A 22,995-nucleotide genomic window follows, 5' to 3' on the forward strand; every position below is an offset into this window, starting at 1 on the left:
GTATTCTACAGGATATGTTCTCTCGGAGAGTTGTCATTTTGCAATAAAATCATGGATGTTTTCGCTGGAAAATGCTGAGTAAATTCTGTCTTTATCCAGGAGTAACCTTTACCTTTACTCCACACTGTAGAGACACACATCCCCCCCACCCCAAGGAGATCACAATTTATAACAAAAATGTTAAGTGAAATTACAAAATAATTTTTTTCTCCCTCTCCAGATGTTGACGATCTGATGAATATTCTGATAATCTGGATGATAGAATAATCTTGGGTTTGTATGGTGCAGATTAAATATTCACTATTGTAGCTGAAGGTTTCCAAATCAAAGGTGCTTTTACCAACATATTGATTACTTCCCATGTAATAATGTACTACAACTACAGTCTGGATCCAGACACATCTCTCTCTGCTTGTTGTGGGCATATGCTAATGAGGACATCACCAGTTCCACACAACACCCGCGTTCAACAAGCTTTTACATTCAAGCCTAAAATTCAAACCCTCTTCCCTAATTAGTTACATGCTTGTTGGTGGTACAAACTATCCTTTAGTCAACTGCGAATAAACAAAAATGGCCTGTATTGCTACATTCTTTAGCCACTGGTTCATTGACCATCTGTACGTAAAAATAAACAAGGCATCTCCTTTCTGCCTCTGTAGGACTCTCACAGCGCTGGAGGCTTTGATCTGTGCTCTCTGATCTATCGGGCTCATGGTGTCACGTCCCCCTGTGATGTGGCGGATTAATTAGGTGGAACGGGTATTTATCCGCTAAAATCATAATACTAATTTACCCAATGCACTGTGGCGTCTCTGTGGGTGGTAGCAGTGGGTCCAAGTTTTATGAAAAGTGCTTAGAGCCCCACAACGTCATCTGATGAGCCGCACACTAAATGGATTGAGAGTCTGTGGAGCCTGGGAGCATCCAGAGACACTAATTATTAACAATAATCAATTAAATTATCACATGTTTCTATTGCTCCCTTCATGTGTTGCACAAATATATTAATTTGTAAGAATTAAGGACAAGTCAGAACTAATTAATGCCCAACATTCTACTGCCGGAAATGCCTCTCATTTCCTCTCCCATGCTCAGACAGTGAGGTGAAGTAGCCTGAGTGTGTGTGTGTGTGTGTGTGTCTGTCGATAAGTCTTATTGCCATTAGCACATTTGTCATAAAATGTTGTGTTATTGAATTATTGCAATAGTGAACACACACACTCTGTCTGCAAACCTTACTGCCAAACCCTTACTATCAAATCTGGCCTCATTTCTTTGTCGCTAAACCAAATATAGTGTATATATTGTTCATTCCTGTGTATAATGCGACGGGCGGGGTAGGCCTTTGGTTCCCTCGGCTGAATGCGAGCTGTTCTGTGCCCTGGCCTCTGAATGCTATCTCTGAGCAGCAGCGCCCAGAATGCATGCTATTCCCACACCCACCAAACGCCACTCGGGGATAAGAACAACACAATTGACAGAAAGTGTATTATTTTCCATAGGTTCCCACCAGCATGTCTCTAACTGTCTCCAGGCCTTTTTCAAAGAACAAATCCCTTTGAAAACGGGGAAACAAGGTAACAGGCAGCATTGTTGCTCTGCACTTTGACAGGAATAATCTGTCTTTTCCATCACCCTGCGTTGGGAGAGCGTAAACTCTGCCTGGCTAACGCTCGTCTCACAGGGGCAGGGATCCAGCCGTGTCCGTCTCAGCTATCTGCTGCACTCAGTCTCCACAGTCTGTCTTCCCTGTAGCACAACTGTAGCAGTCCCCCCATGCAGCACTACTAGGACAGACAGAGTGGAGCACACCCTCACTGTTCCTCTGTCTCTTTCTCTCTCTCCTCAAAGCTGGAATAAGATTCAATTACACTCTTTCATTATCCACTTTCTCTACGACAGTTTTCATTTGTTTCTTTCATTTGTATTTATATGTATCCAGGTTAACTTTAATCCAGAGTACAGTTCTTGATTTGATGAAACTCTTTGGTTCTTCTTTTTGTTTATTTTCCATGTTTAAATACCTCAACAGATTTGAAATAAATACCTCAATATTTGAAGGATATATTTATTTTTGTTTTTAACAGCGCTGTTTCTTTAAAAATGGCAAGCTTCATTATCCTTTCCAATGATTTTATGTAAACCTTCGTGGCTTGTGTTTTTATGTAGTTTATTCATGATTTACCATTGATGACTGCAATATTTATATTTCTAAATAAAGAAAACAATGTACATCAATGTGCATCATCAGGTTATAAAGGAAAGGAAATAAAATCAGAGTAAACATAAGAAACACAATGATGTCGTACAAAAATGTATAATAATGTTTTTGAATATAATCACCAGTTAGAATATAATATCAGAGGCTAGAAATGCCTGTGCTATTTACTCTAACCTCAGATACAACAACCCTTACCACGGGCATGCTGACTGAGTACCACCTTTTCCCAGGTTATCCCCACAGTGGAGTTCCATCTACTGGACTACGTTGGTACTGCTCTGTCTGTGAAGTATTCAACTCAGCGACCCGCAATCAAGATCACATCACCTCAACACACTCCTTCAGATCCTTATTGACAGTGACCCCCACTACAGGCCTGAGGCAAGTAAACCCTCCACCCTCTTCAGCGTACATTGTATGAAGCCAACCTACATAGTTCTGGTCTTGCTATAATCTGTAAATCTGCTTTTACACTCAAATCAATATTTTAAAGGATATATTCCATGTGCACTGTATGCAAGGTACAAGCTGCTAGTGAGGTTTAGTTACTGGTTACTATAGGACTAGCAGTAGTTCTAACAGCAATTTAGAAAGTACTTGATCATATACTAATGAACTGAGTTTGGTATTATACAGTATCACTCTATTTATGGGTAGCCTATTTAGCATTATACAATGGGACTAGTTATAAGAAGGCAGTGTTGTACCATAGGACTACTTAGCTTGTACATTAAAACAGAAAGCTTTCTAGGACAAACACTCATAATGGATACATTTCTGAAAAAGCGATCTTACATGTGTGGAGATTCCAGTAACATTATGCTACTGTGTCTATGGTGATCTTTTAGATTCAATCCAACTGTACTACCACCTAAAAACATTTACCTCTATTTTCTTATCTTATAGATTTGTATTTAGTTCTAATTTCATTAGAATTTTGATGGACAATTATGATGACTATTGTCACCTAGAGCTAGTTTTGCCATGTGTTGAGCTGGAAATCTCTGTATCTACTGAATACGCTGAATATGGAACACATCTTCATAACACTTGTGTTGTCTGTCTGGTTGAGGGAGGAGGTGAAAATCTGTTTCAAGATGCAGCAGGGTAGAGATATGTCGACTGCTCTAACAGATGAATAGATCAGTAGAAGTGTCGCCACCCTCTCCGATTATGACACGGAGGCCAATCATAATTACCCACTAGATGACAACCTCAAAAGAAGTCTGTCTGGAGTACTTCAGTACAGCCACACCAACCAAATAGTAGAATAGCTTTCTTCCAATTCTAATGTGTTATTTTCAATTTAATAAACTTTAACTAATTCCTTATTCTGAATATACACTGAGAAAGTAATTGTTTTAAAAATAAATAATATTCAATGCACATAATCTTTGACATAAATTGATTAGTCATAGTTTTATTTCCTGTCGGTGGCAGATAGAATGTGACTGTCTTCTTTTCTCCTGTTCTGCTTGGAATTATAGATCCCCGTAGCCTCTGTTCACAAACAGGGGCAGCAGTGGGGCCGGTGAAACACAAACCGTGGCCTGCCATTGTGCCTCTGCTGTTGACGGTAGAGTGCGGCGGCGTCCATTGTGCCTCTGCTGTTGACGGTAGAGTGCGGCGGCGTCCATTGAGCCTTAGTGTGGGCTGCTTCTGCTCTGCATTCTCACAGCCTGAAGGCTGTTTATCTAATCATATTAATGAGAGAGAGATACTCCAACCTGTTCAGCGGAGCTGTGGAGCCGCTGCATCCTATGCGCAGCGAGCATTCCTATTTACACTGTACCTATACTAATCTCACAGCCTTGATCAGGGAACAGTAAATAAAACCCCCAAGGCCTCTATTGATCAGCCTTGAATCTACTCTTCCAGCGTTGTGAGGGTCTGGTTAGCTATTACAAATGTTAGTGTGTTCGATGAATTATTTCATCAGAAAAGCATGCCGCATGAAGTATTTATTTTGAAGTAAACTATTTCAAAGGGGGCGTCTCGTCCAGGCCGGAGCGGGCCATTCTTTGTGTGTTTCTGAGGGCCTGACAGAATGGGATCACAGTGGAGGGATCAGGTCAATATCGTCCCCCCTGGTACCGTCTCCCTAAGGCCCACTGTCTCAGTGGCGCCTTCCTCACTGACGCTGGACTGGAGCAGTGGGTCACATATTGCAATCTCTGGAAAAGCAACATGCTTTCATTATTTATGCCATTTGAACAGCTGGGGAAGAATACAATGTTACAGATTCATTTATTTGTTGCCTTATATATCCCTGTAGTTTTTAAACCAAAGATTCCAAACTCGGTTTAACTTATTCTGAGCCTATAACATGTTGGTATAGGCGCAGGTATAGAAGAGGTCTATTTATTCAGCACTCATAGTATAGACTCTATAAGTTTACAAAAAAGATTTAAACACAGAAGAGAAAACAAAAGATCATAATGTATTTGTTGCAAATAATCACTACAATTAATGACCCATGGAGACCAGATTCTAAGTGATTTTCTAAATGTTTACTAATGGACGTTCTCTCTATAGTGTGCTGTTCTACAACACAAACTAGTAGAGTGTTGCCCTAGAGGCCTATACTGTAGCTTTCCCAGGGCCACGGGCCTGATTAATGGATGACCCACTTGTTAGCTAATTGCCGCGGTGTCCCTGAACACAAAGGAAATGTTCAATTATGTTATGTGCATGTTAGATAATGAGCTAAAGCAGAGTACAGCACTTTCTCCCTGTGTAGCTTGGACTTCACCGTTCAGGCAGATACACTACAGGACCAAATGTATATGGACACCTGCTTGTCAAACATCTCATTCCAATTTCATGGGCATTAATATGGAGTTGGTCCCCATTTTGCTGCTATAACAGCTTCCACTTTTCTGGGAAGGCTTTCCACTAGATGTTGGAATATTGCTGCGGGGACCTGGTTCCATTCAGCCACAAGAGCATTAGTGAGGTCGGGCACTGATGTTGGGCGGTTAGGCCTGGCTCGCAGTCGACGATTCCATTTCATCCCAAAGGTGTTATTTGGGGTTGAGGTCAGAGTTCTGTGCAGGCCAGTCAAGTTCTTCAACACGGATCTCGACAAACCATTTCTGTATAGACCTCGCTTTGTGCTTGGGGGCGTTGTCATGTTGAAACAGGAAAGGGCCTTCCCAAAATGTTGCCACAAAGTTTGAAGCACAGATTTGTCTAGAACATCAGTGTATGCTGTTGCATTAAGATATCCCTTCACTGGAACTGATGGGCCTAGCCCGAACCATGAAAAACAACCCCAGACCATTATTCCTCGTCTACCAAACTTTACAGTTGGCACTATGCATTGGGGCAGGTAGTGTACTCCTGGCATCTGCCAAACCCAGATTCGTCCGTCGGACTGCCAGGTGGTGAACCGTGATTCATCACTGTGTTTCCACTGCTCCAGAGTCCAATGGCAATGATCTAGGCTTGCGTGCGGTTGCTCGACCATGGAAACCCATGTCTTGAAGCTCACGACGAACAGTTATTGTGATGACGTTGCTTCCAGAGGCAGTTAGGAACTCGATAGTGAGTGTTGCAATCGAGGACAGACTCAACTGTCCCGTTCTGTGAGCCGGTGTAGCCTATCACTTTGCGGCTGAGCCGTTGTTGCTCCTAGACGTTTCCACATCACAGTAACAGCATTACAGTTGACCGGGGCAGCTTTAGCAGGGCAGAAATTTGACAAACTGACTTGTTGGAAAGGTGGCATCCTAAGACGGTGCCACGAAAGTCACTGAGCTCTTCAGTAAGGCCATTCTATTGTTAATGTTTGTCTATAGAGATTGCATGGTTATGTGCTGTCAGCAATGGGTGTGGCTGAAATAGCCTAATCCACTAATTTGAAGGGGTGTCCACATACTTTTGTATATATAGAGTATATATCACTGACTGGGGAAAACTAAAGGGAGAGAAGGGAGGTTTTATATTGTTAGTACTGAAGGGCCAGGACCTGACAAGGAAAAACTTTGGGGTCTGTTGTGTTTATAAGACCTAAAGTCACCATTGACCTAGACCATATAGATCACACGCAATGTCCAATGAAAGCAAGAGGAGCTGTCTCTGAGAAGCACTGTCTTCTAGAGTTATGTTCAAAATACATTTTTCAATCATCATCACCTCATCCCATTCTGTTAAACCCAGACGTATAGATCTCTGTCTGTCTCTTTTTCAAACACACTATCTCTCTCTCTCTCTCTCTCTCTCTCTCTCTCTCTCTCTCTTGAACCTACATTCACATTCACACACACGCACACTATCCCTCTCACACACACACACACACACACACACACACACACACACACACACACACACACACACACACACACACACACACACACACACACACACACACACACACACACACACACACACACTCACACGCACACGCACACACGCACGCATGCACACACACACACACACACAATCTCCATTTCTGGCCATATCTCCTGCTGTGAATGATCAAAACACGGAAGCAGACTTTACGAAGAGGCTAGGCTCAGATCCTCACCCCGACAGTGCAGGCATGTAAATGGATGACCTCCTGATGAAGAGGGGTCACGCAAATCTAAAACGCTTAAACAAGGACCCATCACACCACCCTCTGTCTTTAATTCCTCTCTCCTCCAGTGGAGCCCAGCAGATTGGCATGGAGTCCATCACTAGAGCACTTCACAAAGCCCAGACAGCAGGGTGGAGGGAGGGAGGAACGAGGCTTCACTTCATATTCTTGGATTTGCTCACCACCAACCTGGAAAACCCATAGGAGTTACAGTCACCCAACCTCAACAAAAGCAAACTAATTGAAACCAAACGGACAGCCCACTCTTTATAGTCTGCGCCTGCCAGTGAGTAAACCCATGCAGTAAAAGACCTAAAAGACTCCAATAAAGAACTAATGTAGGAGGGGGAAATCGACTGGATTTGTGGTTTTCTAGGATACTGTTTATCGGCTTCCATAGAGGTTTTCATGTTTCTCTAAATCCTCTATTTTACTTATTTTTACACAGTTTGGTAACTGTTAACTCAACTAAGGGGCAGAAGGAAATGAAACAGTGATCGTTTTGTTCATTCTCTTGCAGTTTGTCAAGGTTGCTGTTTATTTATCTACATTTATATAAAAGTACATCAAAATACATTTTTAAAAGGCAGACATGTCAAAGTGAATGTGCCAGGGAGTGCTAGTGTAGGTTTATTGGATTAGTGAAGTGTCAGACTACCTCCCCACCTCTTGGAATAGCACCCAGCAGTGGAGAGGCAGGCCTGGCCAAAGAGTCTCTTCTCTCTCCTCTGAGTAAGTGTTTTCACTGGAGGCCACGTTGGCACACAGGGCATGTTTGAATTCTACTGGCACTTTTTTCAAACAGTGGCCACAGCCAATTGGAAAGACCTGGCGTGGAGATTACATTCAATATTTAAGGTCCTGGGGCAACATCTCTGGCAGGCTGGGAACACACAGGAAACACCCAGCTAGAGCTGCTGCTGCACGGGAGGAAAATAATCATCCTGCTCTCTTTAGATGTTATACAATTGCGGCTTATTCAAATCCCAGAAATTACATTTTTCAAGCCCTTTTTGCAGCCGCAGCTTTGTTACAGCATTATCATCGGTATCAGCGGCCTGTGTTTATTCAACCCTCAATTACTAAAGGCTCAGCCGGCAGGCCTTTAATTGATTGCTTTAATTGATTGGTTGGGGGGTAACCATGGCTGAAAAGCAGTTTATCTTAATCAGTTGAGAGGAAATTTAGAGCAGGGCTTGATTTCCTCCAGCTGATCACCCCTGTGAGGCCGGAGAGGGAAGAGAGGAAGGAGGAAGGAGGGAGGAGAGAGGAGAGAGGGGGAGGAGGGTGGAGGGTGCAGGGTGCAGGGGAGGGTTGTTCCTTTAGGACTGAGATACAAAGTAAGGGGGCAGGGGAATAGAGTGATAGGGCTCACCTGCTAAACAGGGCCATACAGATATGGTGCCAGGGAGGAAGGTAGAGAGGTTGTGGTTAATCACATCTCTGTCACCACTGCTGTCGCTGTCTGTGGTGAAGGGTGCTGCATATTGCAGTACAGAGGACTGGGGGAGTGCTCCAACATCTATTAGCCTGTCAGTGACATTGTCATGTTGTTCTCAGCATCCTGCTTGTGAAACAGCTGGGGGTTAACTGGAGGGTTTGTGTGGTGGATGGATGGATAGCTTGGGGTTTCTGCATGGGATCCGTCAGCCTGTCAGGAAGAGCTAGGAGGCTGTTTGCTGCTTGGCACAATCCCTCCAGGCTCTCTCCCCAGCCAAACGAAACCCCATCCCTTCAAGAGCTCTGGACCTCAGTGTTTGCTGCCTCTGCCTAAAGTGCTGGATGTGTCATTAAGCATGTTTATATGTGAGGTTTCTCAGCTCACCACTTGTGGGCCACTAGTGACCCACTCTCAGTGGTCGGAGACTGTCGGAGACACAGAAAGCACACTGACTGGATCTACTCTTCACCTTACTAAATGATCTCCAGGGGCTGATCTGATTACTGTAAGGACCAGGGTTACTGACTAGGTTCTCACCTACTGCATCTGCTTCTACTGACTTTGCACAGACACAAGCTTTAGCCAGAGCAGACACAAGCCATAATCTTTGTCTAAGAAAACACATGGAGGAATGTCAAGCACTCTGTCCAAGGGGAATAATGTTGTGTCTGAAATGAACCTACACTTATTATCCTATCATCCTTTGCCAATGAGACTGCTGTTTGTATGGATGCAGTAAAAGAGGCAATTCAGATATTGCATACCAGAGCATGACCCCCAAATGGATTGCATTGAAACATAATGGAATCTCTAAATGTGTGCTTACTGTTGTCTTTTTTTCTCCTTCTCTCCATCTCTTCAGCAGCAGGCTATTTGCAAATTAAGCTCATCTGATATGATGACAAAATTGACCTCTGAGATGCGCGACCCCAGTGACCCTCGCTGGCTTCATTGATGTCCCCTCGATGTTTGCCCTTTGCTGTGTGTAATTGGTCTCTGCCTGGCTCTAATGGTTCCTGCATGTGAATGTGCTTCCCCTGCCTGGCCAGATGATAATGACCAGAGGCAAGCGTGACCTTGTCTGGAAGGGAGCAGCCCTCCTCCTGAGAGCCCCGGCTGCAGACCGCTCCCACTGGGCTCTGCTCTCCATCAGGCCTGGAACCCGCCTGCTCCCCACTGCAGCCTCGCAGCCACACAGCCCAACCAAGCAGAGCTGGGAGCTGGGAGTACGACGCCACACAGACAAGACAGAGAACTGTTTCCCATGGTCTCCCCTAGCCCTCACTAAGTTAGTTATTTCATCATCCTATGAGTATTGGACAGATACCAACAATACTAGGAATGAACCAATGAATGAATAACAAGCAATAAGAAAACAGTTGAAATTGATTTAATTATGCTTACTCTGTCAGAGCTAAAAATGTTGTTGCCTCTATTCCTGATTGGGCTATTGGTCCAAACTGGTGAAAAGTTCAACAATAAGCCATAGCTTATTTTAGCTGTGTTTGTTTTATTGTGAGCATCCCACCTCCAAAGCCTCATAGACTGACATGGTAGTGACTGTTGCTTGAGTGCTGGTAAAGTGGAAGTGGCAATCTATCCATGTCACCTTTGTGGAGTATAGGCCCTTAAACCATCATGAGTCATGTTTATTTGTACAGAAAATCAACACATAGAGCTCTGGGGGAAGTCAAAAGACAATGAGTCCAATCAGTGTGTCAGCTATTGAGCCATGGCCAGTGGAAATAGATCATTTAACATTGATCTGGGAGAGGTTTGTGCTGGGGAGGAGGAAAATGCCACGGTTGGAACCTCAACAGATTATTTTCTCTCTTTGGAATTCACCTTTAATGGCCAGACTAGAATTGAATGTATCACAAAGATATCTGAACGACTTCCTCCTCACAATATACAGGTTTATGTTTTTCCCTGTCTTAACATCACCCCTTTGAAAAGGAGATGTCTCCTCTCTGGGGAGGCTTCCATCCTGTTAATATAAATGACAGCTGTTGGCCGAGCGGGAGCTGTTTGTGGCTGCATGCTCCACCTGCATAGCTGTGGCATGTTGTACTACAGTAATAGCCACACTACAGATACCTGCAGGACATGGAAGTGGAAGGTAAACATGCGGTTGTAAAGCTCCCTAGTACATTATCACCTCTAGTTAGCAGGAAGCTGAGGGGTTTGCATCCAGTGCTAACTCTGGAGCATGTGAATAATAGGGCCTACAGTAGATACAATTTGTGTGATGCGGTACAAACCACTTTGTTGCACTGGACACAAAGCGTCACACAATGTTTATCTACTGTAGGCCTGGACTCATTATAATAAGACATGTAGATTGTGAGTTATTCATGTCAACCTGCTGTATGCAGAATGATGACAGCTGGGCTGAAAAGGTCTCCTCTAATTGGCTGAGGGAATAGAGGAGTGGTGGGCAGAGCACCTCTGGCGGTACATCTCCAGCGCAGTACAGAGGTAGCAGAGCAGCAGAAGACTGGAACACACTGGCAGATTATGAGCTTTGTATTGGAGCTCAGCCTCAGGGCTTTGTGTAACCAGTTATCACTCTCAAAGCCCCGGTATGCTCTCAAAGCCTGTTTAAGACAGCACTGTGTTTGTGTGCATGAGCGTGTGTATGTTTTTGCCAGCGTTTCTAGGATCTGTTTCTGTATGCATTTGATTGATTCATCTATCCATGGGTAATCAGCAGAGCTGTATGGAGCTCAATTGGTTGCCAGAGTATTTGACCTCACTTGATAGTGCACTCTGTACTCTCTTGTCCTGTTTAACGTAACCCCAGCTTTCATTTATGTTTCTTTATTTCATAACCATACACAGGCTGCTGTACTGAAATGTCGTTTTTTCTGTTGGGCCTTCATTTGAAAGGTAGATTAGATAGAGCTAGGTGACAGTGTATATTCATAATGTTTTTCATAAATTAGTGTTTTCTTGAACCCTCTCTTTCCCTCCCTTTCTCTCGTTCTTCCCCTCTCTGTCTCTCATTCTCCCCCTCTCTGTCTATCTCTTCTCCTCTCGCCATCCATCTCTCCTCCTCCTCCCATCCTGTCACTCCATCTCTTCTCCGCCAGCTCTCCACTACTCTTCCCAGATAAATGTTTCATGAGGCAGCCCTCATATCCTCCTCTAGAATAACATGTCCAAGAGATTATAGGAGACATCACTCAGTCACATTCACCTTGGACCGCAGATCTACATGGGCAACTCTATCCTGCTGCGTCGCCCACAGACAGCGGCAAGAAAAGAGCAGGCAAACAAAAAAAACAGGGGGAAGCATATTTTTATACCCAAAAGTGGCTGTCAAATAGCGTCTGCATTCAGATAACTATCAAAGGGTTTATCCCTATCAGATGTGAAAGCTTTAAGTGGGTCACAGGCTCCATCCACTGTAATGTCACAGTAGAAATTCACCAGCGTATCATTATTTAATCATGCTCTAATGGAAAAGATCCCCTCCCCAAATACAGACCCACCTCCTAACTGAATTATTCTCTAATATGTTAACACCTGTAATTGTAAACTGACATTTTGTGTTTCAAGGAGCCTTGCCTTATAAAAAAACTCCCAGCATTCTGAAAGGGTAACTCTGAAAAGATGAATGTAATTGACTAATCTGATAACATACAAGAAGAGATATAACTGATGGTACTCTGAAAAAATAGTTATCATCATCAAGTAAAGCACTAGATAAAAGTTTAACATATTTGCTAGCCGTTAACAGCTTGGAGAATGCATGTAAATAATAAACATGCTGTTAGCATAAGAGATGAGTTGTGTTGATAGACTGAGCCATAGCTTTGACCTGCCATCCCTACTGTTCCTACTGTTTAATCAGTGTTAAATGACATGGTACTGCCTGACACAGCCATCTCTCACACTATTGATGTTGGTTGGTGGCTCATATCATGAGTATGGAGGAATAGAAGTATCATTACGTTTTACAAGGCTCCTGATATTATTGTATCTCAACCAGACCCAATCACATCAGTTATTGTTAAATAGATACAGTATAATACTAGGTAAACATGCTCACTGGTTGAACCTTGGCTGCTCACCACAAATAAATCATACTGTTTACATTTGAACTGTATGTACTGTAAACACAATTCAAACATCTGGTTGATGTACCATGTAATCTAATCTTTTGGACAGGCTTTGTAGTTTACTTCATATTTTAACATGTGTCAATCAATTTCAAGGATCGATTTCAAGGATCGATTTCAAGGATCTCAGCATATGTCCATTGTTTATTGAAACCATTGTTCAGATATTGTGAGTGATCCAGTCTTTAGATGGGATTGATTGTTAGGCGTCTACACATTGTGTTTTATTTAAGCTTTTTTCTTCCATGCAGGTTTCTCACCAGTCTCCTGTTTTTTAAGTCAAGTTTTAAAATTTTAATGCAGCATAACTTCATTGCATTCAGGGTGAGATCAAAGTGTTCTGAACCCTTCTGTTTGATGTATCCTATATTTGAAGTTGATTCCAAAGACACTGTGTGTAAAACAAAAGTTGACATATATTCTAGCCTTTGTGGAAGCAGCTCGTGGTGCATGGCATATTGATTCCACGTTTGAAAAGGGAGAGTAAAAAGAGCTGTGGATTCGTTTGAATCGGAATATTGCAATGTACGCAGGGGACTCAGACCTGGGCTTTGACATTAGTGAGGTGAGCAGTGGTGTAAAGTACTTTAGTAAAAATACTTTAACGTACTACTTAAGTAGTTTTTTTGGGTATCTGTATTTTACTTTACTATTTATATTTTGGACAACTTTTAATTTTACTTCACTACATTCCTTATGAAAAGATTGTACTTTTTACTCCATACTTTTTCCTTGACACCCAAAAGTAATTGTTACATTTAGCAGGACAGGAAAACAGTCAAATCTTGTTTTTCCTAGCTCCTATTTTTCCCAGTCTCTGTTGTTTCCTAGCCCTTCTGGTTTTGACCCTTGCCTGTCCTGAAGCCGAATCCGCCTGACCACTCTGCCTGTCCTGACCTCGAGCCTGCCCATTCCCTGGTACTGTTTGGACTCTGACCTGTTCACTGAACTCCTGTCTGTCCTGACCTCGAGCCTACCTAATGCCTGGTACTGTTTGGACTCAGACCTGTTCACTGAACCCCTGCCTGTCCTGATCTCGAGCCTGCCTATCCCCTTGTACTGTTTGGACTCTGACCTGGTTTATGAACTTTCGCATGTCCCCGACCTGCCTTTTGCCTACTCATTTTGGTGTAATTAATATCGGAGCTGCCTCCTGTGTCTGCATTTGGGCCTTGTGCCCTTATACAGTTGGGTACTTTTTCCACCACTGGAGGTGTCAGGCAGACCAGGATGGTTAACAACATCTGGACTTGACAACCCTGTTTCAATGGACCTGTATACCCCAGAGAGGGGGGCGGAGATTGGGAGTGATTGACAGGTGATAGAGGCCGTGTGGCAGGCAGGATGAATGCTGCTCTCTGTAACAGAGGAGGCGTGATTAAGAGCTTTCACAACAGCATAAGACAACTGACAATGACATCACTAGGCAGGTTTCAATTGACCCAGGTTTATTGAGAAGGGGGTAGATGTATCCCAATATGGCGACCGTAGTATGGGCGTATGGGTGTGTCAAAGGGAATATAGTGGGCGTCTGGAAAGGAATGGGTGTGTAGAAAGCACTCTGCTATAGGTTAGAAGGTTTTGATTGAGGGTGTTTTTCTTTTGTTTTTTACTACGCAACTGTATATTGAGCTACCGAGCTACCGTACCGTGAGTGTTTGTAAGACTTCTGTTTTAATTTTTTTTAAATTATATATATATATATTTTTTATTTTACCCCTTTTTCTCCCCAATTTCGTGGTATCCAATTGTTGTAGTAGCTACTATCTTGTCTCATCGCTACAACTCCCGTACGGGCTCGGGAGAGACGGAGGTTGAAAGTCATGCGTCCTCCGATACACAACCCAACCAAACCGCACTGCTTCTTAACACATCGCGCATCCAACCCGGAAGCCAGCCGCACCAATGTGTCGGAGGAAACACCATGCACCTGGCAACCTTGGTTAGCGCGCACTGTGCCCAGCCCGCCACAGGAGTCGCTGGTGCGCGATGAGACTAGGACATCCCTACCGACCAATCCCTCCCTAACCCGGACAACGCTAGGCCAATTGTGCGTCGCCCCATGGACCTCCCGGTTGCGGCCGGTTACAACAGAGCCTGGGCGCGAACCCAGGGACTCTGATGGCACAGCTGGCGCTGCAGTACAGCGCCCTTAACCACTGCGCCACCCGGGAGGCTGGACTTCTGTTTTTAAGCCAAAGGAGGAGCCTGAGTTGCATTTCCCTGTTAGTTTTATACAAATAATTGTAAATTTTCACTTATAAACTGATGGTTGTTTATTTTTTATTAAAAGTATTGATGACGTGTGTACAGTTACTTTATGCATTGTATGTGTGTGCTTCTTATGACTGTCATCCTGGTATTGGCTACTAGGTAGCTACTTCCCATGCTGTTGCCGGACAGTAGTGCTTGTCAAGCAGGAGCGAAGGGCCCTCCCCATTGAGTAGTAGACTGTATGTAGGCTATGTATCAAGGTGACATCTATAAGGTTATCAATATTAGTTATGTGCTGTGTAGGCTGCTATCCTACTTTAAATAAAATAATGCGAGAAAACAAATGGCCACGTTAGCTAACACCGGCGACACGACCGTGATACCCAGTCGATACAACACCGGTGCACTGATTTCCGGCTTATCGACTCGTCTTGCAGCCCGAATTGCCATGCCAAACTTTCACGCCTTGACCTGTTTTCACCTGTCTTTGTGATTGTCTCCACCCACCTCCAGGTGTCACCCATTTTCCCCATGAGTCCCTGGGTATTTATTCCTGTGTTCCCTGTTGCTGTTGCCAGTTTGTCTTGTTCAAGTCAACCCGCGTGTTTTTCCGTGCGCCTGTTTTTAATTTATTTTTTAATCTCTCTTTTGCTAGTCCTCCCGGTTTTGACCCTTGCCTGCCTTGACTCTGAACCTACCTGCCTGACCATACTGCGTGCCCTGCCCTGACCTCTAGCCTGCCTACCACTCTGTACCTCCTGGACTCTGACCCTGTTTATGATCTTTTGCCTGTCCACAACCATTCTCTTGCCTGCCCCTTGGATTATAATAAATATCAGAGGCTCGAACCGTCTGCATCTGGGTCTCGCCCTGTGCCCTTGTACCAAACTGTCTTGAGTGGCAACAAATCTGCTCAATTAGCTGATTTGCTTTCCATACACCCACTCCGTTCGACTCGCCCATTCTCCAGTCACCATATTGGGCTGCAGCTATCCATACTTGGGTTTATTTGACAAAAGCATTATCGCAAAATATAAACATTGCGACATGTGTAATGGAAATGGCAGCTATAAAATAAATGTTCTAAATATCAACAATATTTGTATCCGTTCGCCAAGCGTGGATTTGTCTTTAGTCAAACTATTGCGACAAATGATGATGGAAACCGAATAAATGATGATTGCCGAATAATTTTGAAGGTAATTTTTTAAACTATAAAAATGTTTCTATGCAGGATATGGATTGTCTTGACATTCAAGAATGCCTTAATTGCTTCGCCTTGCTTTTCTGATTGGCTGGATGCAAGTTTCACCATCCAATTATTTCAGATCTGCTGGTGAAGGTCTCACCATGGCAGGGACTGTGGTGATACTTTGGCACATGATAATTATTAGAATATGGCAAATATGAGTACAATTTTGCATTCTATCCATGATGTTTGTGGGCTACCTGAGAAAGGAAACAGAAAGGTGGGAAGGCATACAGGCTGTCGCCAATTTATTAATGCGTAATTAAATGCTCAAATGGATAATGGAAACACTTCAACCACACAAAACGTTAGTATTTTGTTATAGGTGTGACACCATTACGTCCAGCTGTTTTTATTGACACAAGACAGTTCACTGGAAATGCACCATAGCTGTCACGCCCTGGTCTAAGTATTTTGTGTTTTTCTTCATGTATTGGGTCAGGCCAGGGTGTGGCATGGGGTTTTTGTATTGTGGTGTGTTTTGTCTTGGGGTTTTGGTGTGTATGTATTGGGATTGTAGCTAGTGGGGTTATCTAGAAATGTCTATGGCTGTCTGGAGTGGTTCTCAATCAGAGGCAGGTGTTTATCGTTGTCTCTGATTGGGAACCATATTTAGGCAGCCATATTCTTTGAGTTTGTCGTGGGTGATTGTCCTTAGTGTCCGTGTTCCTGCCTATGCGTTAGTTTTCACTAGTATAGGCTGTTTCGGTTTTCGTTACGTTCTTTGTTTTGTAGTGTTTTGTGTTTATTCGTGTTTCACGTTATTCATTAAACATGGATCGCAATCTACACGCTGCAGTTTGGTCCGACTCTCCTTCACCACTAGAAAACCGTAACAGAATCACCCACCACCAACGGACCAAGCAGCGTGTCAACAGGCAGGAGCAGCCCAAAGAGGAGATGCGCTATAAGGATTTCTGGACATGGGAGGAAATCCTAAACGGAGAAGGACCCTGGGCTCAGCCTGGAGAATATCGCCGCCCCAAAGAAGAACTGGAGGCGATAAAAGCGGGGAGGCGCCGGTATGAGGAGGAAGCACGGTGACTCGGAAGGAGGCCTGAGAATCAGCCCCAAAAATGTCTTGGGGGGGGGGCTCAGGGAGAGTGTGGCAGAGTCAGGAGTCAGACCTGAGCCAACTCTCCCTGTTTATCGTGAGGAGCAAAGGAGGAGACCAGAACCAGAGCCGGTGTTGGAGGTGAGCGAAGCAGAGACTGTGAAGGAGTTAATGGGGAAATTGGAGGAGAGAGAAATGAGGGAGTTGCTGTGTTGGTGCTTTTTGCATGGAATTCGCCCGACGGAACGTGTCGGATTTGATGGCACCTGGGTTAGCGCTCCATACTCGTCCTGAGGTGCGCGTTAGTCGGCTGGTGAAGTTGGTGCCAGCCTCACGCACCAGGCCTCCTGTGCACATCCCTAGCCTTGCACGTCCTGTGCCAGCACTGCTCTCAAGATCTCCAGTACGCCTTCACGGTCTAGCCCATCCTGTGCCACCTCCACACTCCAGCCCTCCGGTAGCAGCTCCCCGCACCAGGCTTCCTGTGCGTGTTCTCGATTCAGTACCACCAGTACCAGCACCACGCATCAGGCCTACAGTGCGCCTCGCCTCTTCAGCGTTGCCGGAGCCTCTCTCCTCTCCTGCGCTGCCGGAGTCTCCTGTCTGTTCAGCGCTGCCAGAGCCTTTCTCCTCTACAGCGCTGCCGGAGTCTCCCGCCTGTTCAGCGCAGCCAGAGCTGCCAGCCTGCATGGAGCAGCCAGAGCTGTCAGTCTGCATAGAGCAGCCAGAGCTGTCAGTCTACATGGAGCAGCCAGAGCTGCCAGTCTGCATGGAGCAGCCAGAGCTGTCAGTCTGCAAGGAGCTGTCAGTCTGCATGGAGCAGCCAGAGCTGCCAGTGTGCAAGGAGATGCCAGTCTGCAAAGAGCTGTCAGTCTGCAAGAAGCCGCCAGAGCTGTCAGTCTGCATGGAGCAGCCAGAGCTGTCAGTCTGCATGGAGCAGCCAGAGCTGTCAGTCTGCATGGAGCAGCCAGAGCTGTCAGTCTGCATGGAGCAGCCAGAGATGTCAGTCTGCATGGAGCAGCCAGAGATGTCAGTCTGCATGAAGCAGCCCGAGCTGCCAGTCTGCAAGGAGCTGCCAGTTTGCAAGGAGCTGTCAGTCTGTAAGGAGCTGCCAGTCTGCAAGGAGCTGCCAGTCTGCACGGAGCCGCCAGAGCTGCCAGTCTGTAAGAAGCCGCCAGAGCTGTCAGCCTACATGGAGCAGCCAGAGCCGCCAGTCAGCATGGAGCAGACAGATCTTTCAGTCTGCCAGGATCCGCCAGTCAGCCAGACTCTTCCAGATCTGCCAGTCAGCCAGACTCTTCCAGATCCGCCAGTCAGCCAGACTCTTCCAGATCCGCCAGTCAGCCAGACTCTTCCAGATCCGCCAGTCAGCCAGACTCTTCCAGATCTGCCTGTCAGCCAGACTCTTCCAGGTCTGCCAGTCAACCAGACTCTTCCAGATCCGCCAGTCAACCAGACTCTTCCAGATCTGCCAGTCAACCAGACTCTTCCAGATCTGCCAGTCAACCAGATCTGCCAGTCAACCAGACTCTTCCAGATCTGCCAGTCAACCAGACTCTTCCAGATCTGCCAGTCAACCAGACTCTTCCAGATCTGCCAGTCAACCAGACTCTTCCAGATCTGCCAGTCAACCAGACTCTTCCAGATCTGCCAGTCGGCCAGGATCTGCCAGTCGGCCAGGATCTGCCAGTCAGCCAGGATCTGCTGAAACCATCAGCCAGCCAGGATCTGGTAGATCTACCTACCTGCCTGAGCTTCCTCTCACTCCTGAGCTTCCTCTCACTCCTGAGCTTCCTCTCACTCCTGAGCTTTCTCTCACTCCCGAGCTTTCTCTCACTCCCGAGCTTTCTCTCACTCCCGAGCTTTCTCTCACTCCCGAACTTTCTCTCACTCCCGAGCTTTTTCTCACTCCCGAGCTTTCCCTCACTCCCGAGCTTTCTCTCACTTCCGAGCTTCCCCTCAGTCCCGAGCTGCCTCAGTCCCGAGCTGTCCTTCAGTCCCGATCTGCTCCTCAGTCCAGTGGGGTTCTGGGTGAGGACTACTAGGCCATGGTCGGCGGCGAGGGTGGACTATCCAGGGACGCGAGGAGAGGGGACTAAGACATTGACTGAGTGGGTTCCACGTCCCGCGCCGGAGCCGCCACCATTGGACAGACGCCCACCCGGACCCTCCCTATTGTTTTGAGGTGCGTTCGGGAGTCCGCACCTTAGGGGGGGGGGGGGGTTCTGTCACGCCCTGGTCTAAGTATTTTGTGTTTTTCTTCATGTATTGGGTCAGGCCAGGGTGTGGCATGGGGTTTTTGTATTGTGGTGTGTTTTGTCTTGGGGTTTTGGTGTGTATGTATTGGGATTGTAGCTAGTGGGGTTATCTAGCAAAGTCTATGGCTGTCTGGAGTGGTTCTCAATCAGAGGCAGGTGTTTATCGTTGTCTCTGATTGGGAACCATATTTAGGCAGCCATATTCTTTGAGTTTGTCGTGGGTGATTGTCCTTAGTGTCCTTGTTCCTGTCTATGCGTTAGTTTTCACTAACGCATAGACACGAACGAAATACACTGACTTTTTGTTTACTATTTAATAATGGTGGATTCATGAATTTAGTGTGGACAATACAGTGTGTGAAATGAGAGAGTCATTGTTTTAAATGTCTCACAACAATGTGCATTGTACTGGGAGTTTTTCACATGCTACAGATATCTTTTTCAGATATGTCCCTACAGTATGTGGTTGTTTATTTCATCATTGTTATTTCATGCAGTGTTGTTTATGTGCCCCATATTGACTGGTTGAGTTGGAGCTGTGTGGGTAGCTAAGCAACAACTTGGGCCAGCAGCACTAACTGTAGTACTGACTCAACTTATTGACCTCTTTCAAAGGGTTTCATATGTGGCACTGCCTGCCCTGCCTGTCTGGGAGAGTCTGGATGCTTTATGGTGGGGATAAATCACCTCACAATGACCCTTTAACCCTCAGTTCTTATGTTTAGAATCAATTTGCCAACCATATGCGGACAGTTGCCTAACCCAGAAAATAGACTCTTGAATGACTGACTTTCAAATCTGCAGTTTGTTTAGTACATGACAGTGTGGAATGCACTGTAGGCATGTCTATGGAGAGGTCTATCTTATGTTATTACACATTCAGATTGATGTAACGCCTGTGATTTGTATCATGATTTCAAGATATTGTGAGACTGTAGAGAACATGTTGGCATCCTGCCCTGCACATTTGATTCGGCCAATTCTGACATGATGAAGTGTCTGTTATTCCCTCCAACCACGTGGGAGAGAAAAGCCTGTGATTCTGAATGGAGCACCACTTGGCACACCTTCCCAGCATCAGTGGGCTTGAAGTGGAGGGAGGCTCCACGGAGGCCCAGACAAAAGGGGAAATAAAGAGAGGTCCTGGGCTGAAAGCTGCTGATGAGATGAGAGAGAGACTCCCTGGTCCAGCTGGACTGGGATCAAGCACTCGTCTGTCAGATCCGTCCGGATCTCATATCTCGTATAACATGACCCTTCCTGGGCGGGTGGGCAAGGAGGGCACTGCCATTAAGAGCCTCACATTTATTAACCATGGTGGATTCCTCTCTCTCCTACACATTCCTTATCTCTTTTTATAAGAAACACAAAGAAATGTTCCATCACTATGAATTGTTGACGCTGATCTTTTCAATCATTCTTTTCTCATTGTGTCTGTCATTTTCTGCATATGGAAGCCTATTGGTCATTTTCAATTAAACGTCACAATACGTTTCTTTGGCTGCTGGGGAGCAAGGAAAACCATTGACAACTTTGTGCCATTTTCAAGGATTGTTAAATAAATGTTACAACTATTTGGTTTTAATATCATCACCTATTAAGCAAAACAATTGTTCATATTTAGTAACTGCATGCTTATCATGATCACTACACATCAATGGTCATGTAAAACCTATCCATTTTGCATGCATGCAGCTAGCTAAGCAAACAACATCATTTAGTTCATCAGATATTAGGATTTTGGAAAGAGCTTGACATCGTCCTGGTAAAGTTGTCAGGCGGACTACTGTTATCAACACTATAGATGGAAAGCAAATCAAACAATATTTGGATATAGCCATCTAGTTTTCCTGAAAGTTAGCTTGTTAACTAGGCATATTGATGTGATCTGTTATTAGCTAGCTAGCCAGCCAATCTGACGTGGTCCATCAGTCAATGTAGCCTATCATGTCTGTCAGCAGCAATTATGATTAAACACTCTTAAAAACAATGTTGAAAAGGAGACAATGTTAGTTAACTTTGCTAGGTAGGCCTACATTGGTTGGAGAAAAAAATGACATTAGGTCTACTTAACACTATATGTTTAGCCAACTGTACAAAGTTTCTACCGGTAGATTGCAAAGTAAACATGATCAACTAACAGTACATCTGCAAATACGCCTTTCTGCTGTTTGACAGGCAGAGCCCACAAAGGATGGGAAATTAACCTAAACCACACATACTTGTCAGGTATAGTTCACTTTCATTTTTATATCACTCAAATAAAATATCCAATTAATGGTGCCCAATATTGAGAGATATGGTGAGGCTTCCCTACGTGTCTGAAATGACATGATCAAATGATGTTTACCGATCATGAAAAGCATTCAGTTTCTTGCTGTAGGCCTATAACTGATGATAGAGCTAAATGTGCACAATTGTTTTGCATGGAATAATCAGAAAGGTCTGACTATGCTCTTCAAGAGGTGATGTATGATATTACAACCAAACAGTTAACATTTATTTATCATTCCCTTGAAAACGGCATGCAGTTTTCAACAGTTTTAGCGGAGCTGTGGGTCTCCTTGCCCCCTAGCAGGCAAATCGAACGCTCTGCACGTTACTGTGACGTCCAAGATGCACCACACTGAACAGAGAAGCCACAGATATTTTAGAGGCCAGATTAGAAATCAGAGAAAGGGAGCTTGAGGACATTGATATGTGTTTGTCCTCCCCGGCACATTGTGATAGAAAAGCCCTTTCAGGTTTATCATAAAGGAGGACGAGCGCCGATATCTTTCCTCCATCATAGAGTATATGAAGTTCAGGGTTGAGTGTTCATTTGAAACGCCGAAGACATTCTGTGTTAAAGAATAGTTGTGTTTTCTTTCAAATGCATTAGACGTATACTGCCCTACTAAGCAAAGTAACTGCTCATAGCGTGTTACTGAGAAAAATGGCTTTTATTTACCTTGGTTTCACAGTAACTTTATCCAGTTTCTGCTAACATGACCCCCATTTTCTCCAAAACACAATACAATAGAGGCAGGATACTTGTCCATATGATTAAGAATGTATTTAATGTAGGAAAAATGACATAAACTCATTATCGACCATTTGCTTGGTAGGGCTTGGTAGGGCAGTATAATAAGGCAGACATTTCTCTGCAGCTACAGTTAAGTCTTTGGGAAACTGTTTTACAAGCTGTCCAAGGAGAAGTTGTTTGGATTTGCTAGAATAAACGCGTTATTGTGCGTAGTGTATAGTGTGTGTACTGTTGTGTGTGCTGTTATGGAATGGCTTGAGACCACATTGAGCTATGTCCAACACAAACAGTTCCACACATGCCTGACGACCTCAGACTGAGGGCCGCATTCAGTGATTCACTGGCGTCAAGGGCGTAATCCTTGACCCATGCCACTCAATAACATGGTGCTTGATTGGTTGGTTCTCCTCCCGCGCCATGGGCATAGCTACCACTTCGTTTGTCTAGTTTTCTCCCTAAGCATTACAGTAGCAAAGGCTAATATCAAAGATGGTGCTGACAGATATGGCAGCTCTGCTTCTAGCTCCTAAGCAACTTTGCAGTATTTTGTTTATTATATGTGTTATTTCTTACCAAGCATTTCGCTACACCCCAATAACATTCACTAAATATGTGTATGTGACCAATAAAATTGGATTTGTTTTAATAAAACAGTAATATTAACCTAACATAAGCAATGATAAAAACAATTGTAGCTGTGTCCATTATGAATGGTGATGAATTGTTGATAAATAGAAATTAGATTAGGTCAGAATAGGACTGTAATAAATAGTGATCCAAGTTGATTGAATGGAAACTTTCGTGACATTTAGTTCTCCAGTTACGGT

The sequence above is a fragment of the Oncorhynchus kisutch genome, linkage group LG3 (assembly GCF_002021735.2).
Source record: "Oncorhynchus kisutch isolate 150728-3 linkage group LG3, Okis_V2, whole genome shotgun sequence".
Lineage (NCBI taxonomy): Eukaryota > Metazoa > Chordata > Actinopteri > Salmoniformes > Salmonidae > Oncorhynchus > Oncorhynchus kisutch.